A 10,070-nucleotide genomic window follows, 5' to 3' on the forward strand; every position below is an offset into this window, starting at 1 on the left:
GCCGCCGCCGCCAGCGCACTGACGTCACCGCGCACGCTGCGCGCGCGGTCACCCTCTGTCGCCGCCCGGCGTGCGCGCCCGAGACCGTTCCCGGCGAGAGCGAGCTCAAGAGAGCTGGCGGCCGGGAGGTGAGTGGAGAAAGCCGGTGCTCGCGGCCAGCGGGAAGATGAGAACCGCCCCCCGCCTCGGACCAAGGGTGGGGACTGAGGAAAGATCTTGCAGACCCGAGGGAGGGGACCACGTCGTCGGACAGAAGGGACACCGCAGACCGAGGGAGGAGACACCTCAGAGGGAGGGGACCCCGCAGACCGAGAGGGGAGACACTCAGACCGAGAGGGGTCCCCCAGACCGAGGGAAGGGACCCCGCAGAACGAGGGTGGGGACCGCGCAGAGTGGGGAGGCACTCAAACCGAGAGAGGGGACCCCGCAGACCAAGAGGGGAGACACCTCAGACTGAGTGAGGGGGGTCTACCTACAGACTGAGGGACGGGACCGAGGGAGACTGAAAATTGGGCCTGAGGGAAAAGATCTGAAGGCAGAGGGAGACGTCCACAAATTTAGGAAGGGACTGATGATAGACCCTCAAAGAGAAGGAGGACAGTGAGGAGAGACTCCAAAGACTGATGGCAGAGGCGGAGAAGAGACACTGTCTGAGGGAGGCCGCGCTGAGGGGAGGCTGCAGGGTGTTGAAGGAGGCTGGAGTGGGGCGGTGCTGGAACATTAAGGGAGAGAGCTGCGATGGGGGCGCTGGTGTGAGGGAAAGGAGGTGAGACCAGGCTGTCAGCAAGGCTGGGGCGGCACCTTTCTTGGTTGGCTGGCCAGCCACTGGGATCTAAAGACTGGAAGGTGCTGGACTTCGTGCCTAGGGCACTCTGCCTCCAGTTGTCCCCCAGCTGACCTCCTTCTCATCCTTAAGATTCAAACCACAAGCCAGCTCCATAAAACGAAGAGATTAGGCTTAGGTTGCTTACAGTTTAAAATGACAATCCTGTTAAATTTTTCAAATGGGGAACCATAACCTCCTTTTTCCCCTTTTGCCCTTATCGTCACTCTTTTAGCATTTTAAGTCCCATCTTTTAAAAATAGCAAGCTCAATTCTTCTAAAAAGTCTAGGTAATTAAAAAAATTCCTGATGGTCACTTCTTTCAGAACATATTGATACACTAGGATAGCAGTCAAATAGTTTTGTCCCTATCATGGTTTGCTCGCTCTTCACTAAGGGCAATAATAAATTACTGATAGGTCCTGAGCAAACTAAAGACTTACTTTTACCCTTTATTTTATTTATTTATTTATTTTTGGCTGCATTGGGTCTTCGTTGCTGCGCACGGGCTTTCTCTAGTTGCAGCGAGCGGGGGCTGCTCTTCATTGTGGTGCACGGGCTTCTCATTGCGGTGGCTTCTCTTATTGCGGAACACGGGCTCTAGGCACGTGGGCTTCAGTAGTTGTGGCACACGGGCTCAGTGGTTGTGGCTCCTGGGCTCTAGAGCGCAGGCTCAGTAGTTGTGCTGCACGGGCTTAGTTGCTTCTCGGCATGTGGGATCTTCCCTGACCAGGGATTGAACCCATGTCCCCTGAATTGGCAGGCGGATTCCTAACTGCTGCACCGCCAGGGAAGTCCCAAGAAGGTATCCATATAAAGCTGAGCTTACCCATAGTCGTCTTGTTGCATTATCTACTTAATTTATTGTTGTTGCTGAAAATAAATATTTTGGGAAGCATTTGGAGCTGCCAGTTTGCAAGTCACATAATAAAATCTTTTGTCACACTTCATTTTAGACAACGCCGTACTACCTAGTTGATTTACTGGACCCAACTAGAGGGCTCTTGGCTATGGCTAGAAGTCAGATCCAACCTGAAGAGAATTTGCGAGCTGTAAAGGCAGTTCCAAAAGCTTTCTCCAAAAATCTTGTAGGACAACAATGTCTCATTCTTTTTATCTTCCATAATGCATATCCTAACTCCTCACAGACAGCTCAAACTCAGAAAATGTTTATCCAGGGAATTCCCTGGCAGTCCAGTGGTTAGGACTCCAAGCTTTTACTGCCGAAGGTGTGGGTTCAATCCCTGATGGAGGAACTACGATCCCACATGCCGCGTGGCATGGCCAAAAAAAAAAACAAAAACTAAGAATGAAACATGAAGTACATAATATATTTCTGACTTGTTTTAAATATATATTATTTATTTTTAATGAAGTACTACATGAAATAATTTAAATTGAACAATACAAAAGAATATAGCAGAAAAAGTGTCCCCCTTCATTCTTCCCCTCCCCCACCAGAGTAATCACTGTTATCACTTTGATGTGTTTAGACCTGTGCTGTCTGATATGATAGCCACTGTCCACATGTGGCTATTGAATGCTTGAAATGTAGCTGGCCCAAGTTGAGATGTGCTTTAAGTGTGTGAAATACACATTGTACTTCAAAGATATAGTATGAAAAACATGCAAACTATCTCGCTATTAACTTTTTGTATTGATTACATGTTGAAATAATTTTTTATACATTGAGTTAAATAAAATATATTATTAAATTTAATTTTACTTATTTCTTTTTACATTTTTAACATGGCTACTAGAAAATATGAAATTACAGATATGGCTTACAATGTATTTCTGTTGGACAGCACGGGTCTAGACTTTTTATTCTATGCAGCAGTATATCTACATATAGAAATAGTTGTGTTATAAAACAAAAGACATCATTCTGTACTTGTTAATTTGTAATATGCTTTTTTCATTTAATACATCTTGGAAGTCACTCCACATGACTACTTGGAGATCTGCCTAATTGGGAGATAACTTGGAGATAATATACAGTATTGTTATCTGGTATGGATATATCATAATTTATTTTACCATTCTCCTATTATGTACATTTAATTCATTTCCAGTTTTTCCGTCATAATAACCAGTATTACAGTGAGCATTCTTCTGCATTTCTCATTTTCTTTTCATACTTGCCAGTATTTTTACAGGTTAAAAAAATTATATAGTGTTTTCTTGAAAGCAAGGGTAAATTTATATAGCGTGATCAGCTTTGGAAAAGCTGGAGGTGTTTGATTTGCTATGGCCTGAATCCATGCCCACTTTCCAGTAAGAACTTGCCCATGAAGTTACTATAAATTCTGGAATTTATTGTTAGGTTCTAGAGACGGTGAGTAACCCAAGATCACACATTTACACAGTTTAGAACTCATATCTCCTGACTCCACGAAGACTGCCTTCTCTAACCCAGAAATCGACATTTTTTGTTTGTTTGTTTTTTTGGCCTTGCCACTCAGCTTAAGGGATCCTAGTTCCCCAACCAGGGATAGAACCCGCACCCCCCTCCATGGAAGGGCAGAGTCCCAACAACTGGACCACCAGGGAACTCCCAACAGATTTTGTCTGTAAAGAGCCAGGTAGTCAATATTTAGGTTTTGTGGGCCATACAATCTCTATAACATTGCCAATCTTTGTCGCTCTGTCATTGTAGTACAAAAGCAGCCATAATTAATGTGTAAATGAATGGGTGTGGCTGTGTTCCAATGAAACTTTATGGATACTAAAATTAGAATTTCGTGTAAATTTCAGAAGTCACAAAATATTGTTCTTTGGGGGTTTTTTTTCAACTTTTGAAAACTATAAAAACCATTCGTAGCTGGAAGGCTGTGCAAAAACAGACAGCAGGCCAGATTTGTCCCATAGGCAGTAGTTTGCTGATCCCTGCTCTAGAACCTCAAGTGTAGAGAAATGGAAATTTCTTTACCATTATGCAGAAGTTATTCTGCTTGCAACTTTTTTTAATTAATAGTTTCGGGGGAGCAGTTTTCAATTTACATTAACATTGAGTAGAAAGTACAGAGTTCCCTTACACCCCCTCACTTCCCCCATCTTGCAGAGTGTGGTACATTGGTTAGAAATGATGGGTCAATAGTGATACATTATTATTAACTAAAGTCCATAGTTTGCATTAGGGTTCACTTTTCGTGTTGTACATCCTGTGGGTCTTGACAAATGTATAATGACACGTATTGACCATTATTTTTGCCAATATTTAACTCATAAGCTAGCTAAGAACAAAAATAAGCTTCAGAATAAAGCACTACAATTCTGCCAGCCACAAATAGGTACAAGATGGCTGTAAGGGTCATTTTGGTTTCTGCTACTTCGTTAACATTTACTTTGCTGTGTTTTTGCTTAGTTTCAAAGTGTTTTACAAATATCATTCACTATCACAGTTAAAATAATGAGAGTGCTGGAAGACCTAGTGTGAAGAGCCATACAATTGCACTTTTAAAAAGGCAGTGTTTTTTTTTTAAAAGTTTCAAAGTGGAAGGAAAATGCAAATGTTGCACATGGGATAAAAGTACTCAAGAGGAAGGAGTCAGGAAGTCAAAGAAGGAATGATAGTAGGAGCTCTTATATACTGCTCGGTTGGTTCAATCATTTTAGAATACAGGTTGGCCTTGTCTGGTGAAGTTGAAGCTCTGCACACTCTACGGCCCACTAATTCCAGTCCACGGAAACTCTCAATGACACACTTAAGAAAGTTCAGCATAGCGCTCTTCCTAAGAGCCCACGCTGAAAACAACCCAAATGTCCACCTGGTAGAATGAATAGATCGTAGTATAATGAAAATGAACAAATCACAGCCACACACAACAACACAGATGAAACTTACATACATAATGGGAAAACCAAAGAAGCAAGGCATACATGATGATTCCATTTCTATGTTGATTTCTAAAACATAAAAATTGAGGTTTTTAGGGAAATAAAACTATACAGTTACCTGTTGCCTGAGGAGGTCTGAGCCGAGGATCCATCATGAAGTCCTCTGTGGAGTTAGGAGGACCGCTGCTTCTGCTTGTTTCTTTTATTTGGATGTGTTCTGGGCAAGAGCCAGTGGAGGTGTGGGGACTATAAAGGAAAACAGGCAGGTAATTACCACTGGTTACTTGAGAGAGTGATCAGGAAGGGATGAGGAGAATGGTGTGGGTGGCCAGTTTCTGAGGTATAGTGGTAGTCTATTTCTTTTTAAAATTTATTTTCCAAATTGAAGACCTGGCATGGCCCTGCTGACTCACGTGTGTGTGTGTGTGTGTGTGTGTGTGTGGTAAAAAACACAATGTGAGATCCACCCTCTTAAACTGTTAAGTGTACAGTACTATTAAACTATAAGCACAGTGTTGTACAGCTGATCTTTTTCATCTTACATGACTGGAAAGTATTCTGCTGCTTGACTGTGCATTTGACTGTGCATTCACTCTACTATATGTTTTATGCATATTTGTATTATATTTAATTTTTTTAGGGATAAAAAAGAATGAATCATATAAACAAGGAAAACTGTGCCTAAGTGAAGAGAACTGAACAGAAAAGGCTAATGATGAAGTTGACATGGACAAACTTCTGACTGTATGGCCAGGAAATGAGCAGCATTGCAAGATACCTTCTACTTTAAGACTCACACAGAAGGCTGACAATTTGAAAGCTTAGAGGCTAAGCATGGTGGAAAGTGTTCCTGATAAAATTTCGGTCATGAGCCACTAATGGTACCAGGGATTCAAGCCCTTATGGAATCATCATGGCATCAAAATGAATGACAATGGGTCAAGTGAGGTTGCTTCAGCTGCTAAAAAATTCTCTTCAGCATTTACTGAACAGAAAAGGTTTCTTGCCTTGACAGATCTTCACTATAGTTGAAACCAGCCTATTTTGGTGAAGGATGCCTGATAGAATTTATTTCAGCAAAGACTTCATGTGGGAATAACCTGCTCTCATTGGTGTAAGTACAAGTCAGGACTGAAAGCTTACATCTCTTTTACTCCTTTCATCTTCAAGACAAATGGGCTGAAGAAGCAGGTTCTTGGAATCTAATACGTTTGTAAGAAGAGCATCTGTATCTAGATTTATACTAGTATTGTCTGGCAGCCAGCTTTCAAAAATGGCCCCCATTGATTACCCTTCTTTAATCTCCTCCCTTTGAGTGTGGTCTGGACCTAGTCACTTGTTGATAACAAAGAGATTATGGCAAAAAAAAAAAAAAAAAGATTATGGCAAAAGTGATGGGATGTCACTTTCATGATTAGGTTATAAAAGACTGACTTTCATCCAGCTGGACTCTCTTTTGCCTTCTCAGCTTGCACATTTTGATGAAGCAAGCTGCCATGTAGGAGAGGCCCAAGGGACTGAACGTAGCTTCTGGTTAATGCCAGCAAGGGACTAAAGCCCTCTATCCAACAGCTGCAAGGAACTTAGTTCTGCCAGCAAACACAATAACATTGAAAGTAGATCCTTCCATAATCAAGCCTTCAGATGAGACCACAGCCTTGGCCAACACTTTGATTGCAGCCTTGTTAATTCCAGCTAAGCCACACCTGACTCCCAGAAATTGTGAAATAATAAGTGTGCTTTAATTTTAAGACACTAAATTTTGGAGTACATTGTTATGTGGCAATAGATAACTAAAAACATACATCCTGGGACCAAATATCCCCTTTCCCTAGGGAAGACATATTTCAGCCTTAGTGGGGTTGATGAATAGTGTGGCAAGCAAATTCTTCCTTCTCCCAGAATATCCCCTTTGTTCCTCTGGTTTTGCATTGTTAAACTAGACAAAGTATATTTCAAATACTGGGGAATATTGTGGTCTTAGTTCTTTTGAGACAAACAGTGTTGTCATTTAAATTCTCTTCCAATCGGAAGGAATTAGGAACTTACGTCTCTCTAAGGAGGCTATAGTTTTCCTTATGGGGACTATTGTAGTAAACAATTCACACATTCTGTTACCCTGAAGTTAGTCATTGGCCCTTGGGGGTTACCTCTAGAGAGGAATTCTTTCAAAAATAATTTCATGGCAGCAAATAAGGGAAATTTATGATACACTTGTGAGCTCTCTATCTTCCCTCCTATTTAGAGAAATGCTCCCAAATCTTTGTAGGTATCTAAGAAGCTAAAATCCTCAGGCACTTCCCATGGGACAAGTTGAAGATCTGTCCTGAGTGGGTATCTGTGGGCAGGTTACTGAGCAAAGGCTTGATACATGCGTCCACAATGCCTATGCCCTGCAGGCACTCAATATGTTGACCTGTTACTCATAAAGTTAGATTCCCAAAAGAAGATGTTATGTACTTTATGTTCTTTATTTAAAGAATCCAGCTTAAATGGATTGGCTGGAATTAGAGTATCTACAGGAACATAGACAAATGGTCTTCCACATAAACTTAAAGGAATTCACAGTTAGGAGAATGATTACTAAGGATATAACTAACTTTTTAAAAAAATGTTGGGAATTCCTGGCAGTCCAGTGGTTAGGACTTGGCACTTTCACTGCTGAGGGCCCGGGTTCGATCCCCAGTTGGGGAACTAAGATCCCACAAGCCATGTGGCACAGCCAAAAAAAGTTATAAGGATGCCAACACTGTAGTGGGAGTTCTAGCCAGAGCGATCAGGCAAGGAAAAGATATAAAGGCATCCATATAGGAAAGGAAGAAGTAAAACAATCTCTATTCACAGATGACATGATCTTATACATGGGAACTACAAAAGAATGGACCAAAAAAACCTTTCAGGGCTATTAAGCAAATTCAGCAAAGTTGCGGGATACAAGATCACACAAAAATCAGTTGTATTGCTATACACTAGCAATGAACAATGAAAAATTAAATTAAGAAAACAATTCCAGGGAGTTCCCTGGTGGTTCAGTGGTTAAGACTTGGTGCTTTCACTGCTGTGGCCCTGGGTAAAATTTACAGAAAGAAAATTCCATTTACAATTGCATCAAAAGAATACTTAGAAATACATTTGACAAAGTAAGTGCAGAAGTTATACACTGAAAACTACAACACTGCTTAAAGAAGTTAAAGAATAATTAAATAGTGGAGGGACTTCCCTGGTTGTGGTGCAGTGGCTAAGATTCCACGCTCCCAATGCAGGGGGCCCAGGTTCAATCCCTGGTTGGGGAACTAGATCCCACATGCATGCTGCAACTAAGAGTTTGCATGCCACAACTAAGGAGCCCGCCTGCCGCAACTAAGACCTGGTGCAACCAAATTAATTAATTTAAAAAAAAGAAATAGTGGAAAGACATCCATGCTCATGAATTGGAAACCTTAATATTTTTAAAATGGCAGTACTCTCCAAATTGATCTATAGATTCAACATAATTCCTACCAGAATATCAGCTGACTTCTTTGTAGAAAATAAGATAACCCTAAAATTAATATGGAAATTCAAGGGACCCAGAATAACCAGAACAGTCTTGAAAAAGAGGAAGAAAATTGGAACATTCACACTTCCTGATTCCAAATCTTACTGTAAATCTACTGTGTGGTATTGGCATAAGGATAGATATATAGAGCAAAAGAATAGAATTGGGAGTACAGAAATAAACCCATGTAGCTATGGGCAACTGACTTTTGACAAAGGTGCCAAGACCATTCAACGGGGAAAGACTCATCTATTTGACAAATGGTGCTGAGACAACTGGATAATCACATGGAATAGAATGACGTTCAACCCTTACTTCACACCATATACAAAAATTAACTCAAAATAGACCATAGACCTAAATATAAGGGCTAAAACCATAAAACTCTTAGAAGAAAACGTAGGGGTAAATCTTCACAGCTTTGGATTTGGCAATGACTTCTTACATATGACACCCAAAGTACAAGCAACAGAGAAAAAAGATAAATTAGGACTGAACCAAAAACAAAAATTTATTTTTGCATCAAAGGGCACTATGAAGAGAGTGAAAAGACAGCCCACAGAATGGAAAACAATATTTGCAAATCATACCTCTGATAAGTGTTTAGTATCCAGAACATATAAAGAAATCCTACAACTTAACAAGAAGACAGGGACTTCCCTGGTGGCGCAGTGGTTAAGAATCCACCTGCCAATGCAGGGGACACGGGTTTGAGCCCTGGTCCGGGAAGATCCCACATGCCGCAGAGCAACTAAGCCCATGTGCCACAACTACTGAGCCTGCACTCTAGAGCCTGTGAGCCACAACTACTGAGCCCACAAGCTACAACTACTGAAGCCCGCGCGCCTAGAGCCCATGCTCTGCAACAAGAGAAGCCACCACAATGAGAAGCAGACGCATTGCAACTAAGAGTAGCCCCCACTCGCCACAACTAGAGAAAGCCCACGTGCAGCAACGAAGACCCAACACAGCCAAAAATAATTAATTAATTAATTAATTTAAAAAACCAAAACCAAAAAACCACAATGAGGAAAGTCCCTGGCAGGCCAGTGGTTAGGACTCCGCGCTTTCAGGGCCATGGGCCCAGGCTCAATCCCTGGATGGGGGCACTAAGATCCCACAAGCTGCGCGACGTTGCCAAAAGAAAAAAAAAAAACACAAAGGAAAAAACCCCACAATGAGATAGAGATACCACTTCACACCTACTAAGATGGCTAGAATCAACAAGAAGAAGAAGAAAAGGAAAATAAATGTTGGTAAGGATGTGGAGAAATTGGAACCCTTGCAAATTGCTGATGGGAATGTAAAATGGTGCAGCTGTTGTGGAAGCATTTGGTGGTTCCTCAAAATTTTAAACATAAGAATTACCATATGACCCAATAATTTTACTCCTAGGTAAATACCCAAAAGAATTGAAAATAGGTACTCAGATACTTGTTCAAGAATGTTCCTAGAAGCACTATTCATAATAGTCAGAAGGTAGAAGCAACTCAAATGTCTATTATTGGATAACTGGATAAATAAATGTAGTAGTATATATATATATATATATATATATATATATATATATATATACAATGGAATATTCAGCCATATAAAGGAATGAAGTACTGATATAGGCTACAACATGGAGGAACCTCAAAAACATTATGCTTAGTGAAGAAGCCAGATTGAAAATGTCATGTATAGGTTTCCTTTATATGAAACAACCAGAATTGATAAATCCAGAGACAGAAAGCAGATTAGTGGTTGTCAGGAGACTGGGGAGGAGGAGTGGGAAGTGACTATTGATGGGTAAGGAGTTTCCTTTAAGAGTGAGGGAAATGTCTTGGAACCAGTTATAGGTGATGGTTGCACAACTTTGTGAGT

At 41.2% G+C, this 10,070-nt stretch overlaps 1 long non-coding RNA gene across 2 annotated transcripts; it reads left to right on the forward strand.

The window, feature by feature from the left end:
- Positions 1–16: 16 nt before the first annotated feature.
- Positions 17–7,139, forward strand: LOC309658809. 2 transcript variants are annotated; one of them, XR_014262407.1, is made up of 2 exons: positions 17–128; positions 5,304–7,139. It is a non-coding gene; the product is annotated as an uncharacterized lncRNA (long non-coding RNA). The 2 variants fall into 2 exon arrangements; XR_014262408.1 differs by lacking the exon at positions 17–128 and adding an exon at positions 138–2,836.
- Positions 7,140–10,070: the final 2,931 nt, after the last annotated feature.

The sequence above is a fragment of the Balaenoptera physalus genome (assembly GCF_965194825.1).
Source record: "Balaenoptera physalus genome assembly, chromosome: 3".
Classification (NCBI taxonomy): Eukaryota; Metazoa; Chordata; class Mammalia; order Artiodactyla; family Balaenopteridae; genus Balaenoptera; species Balaenoptera physalus.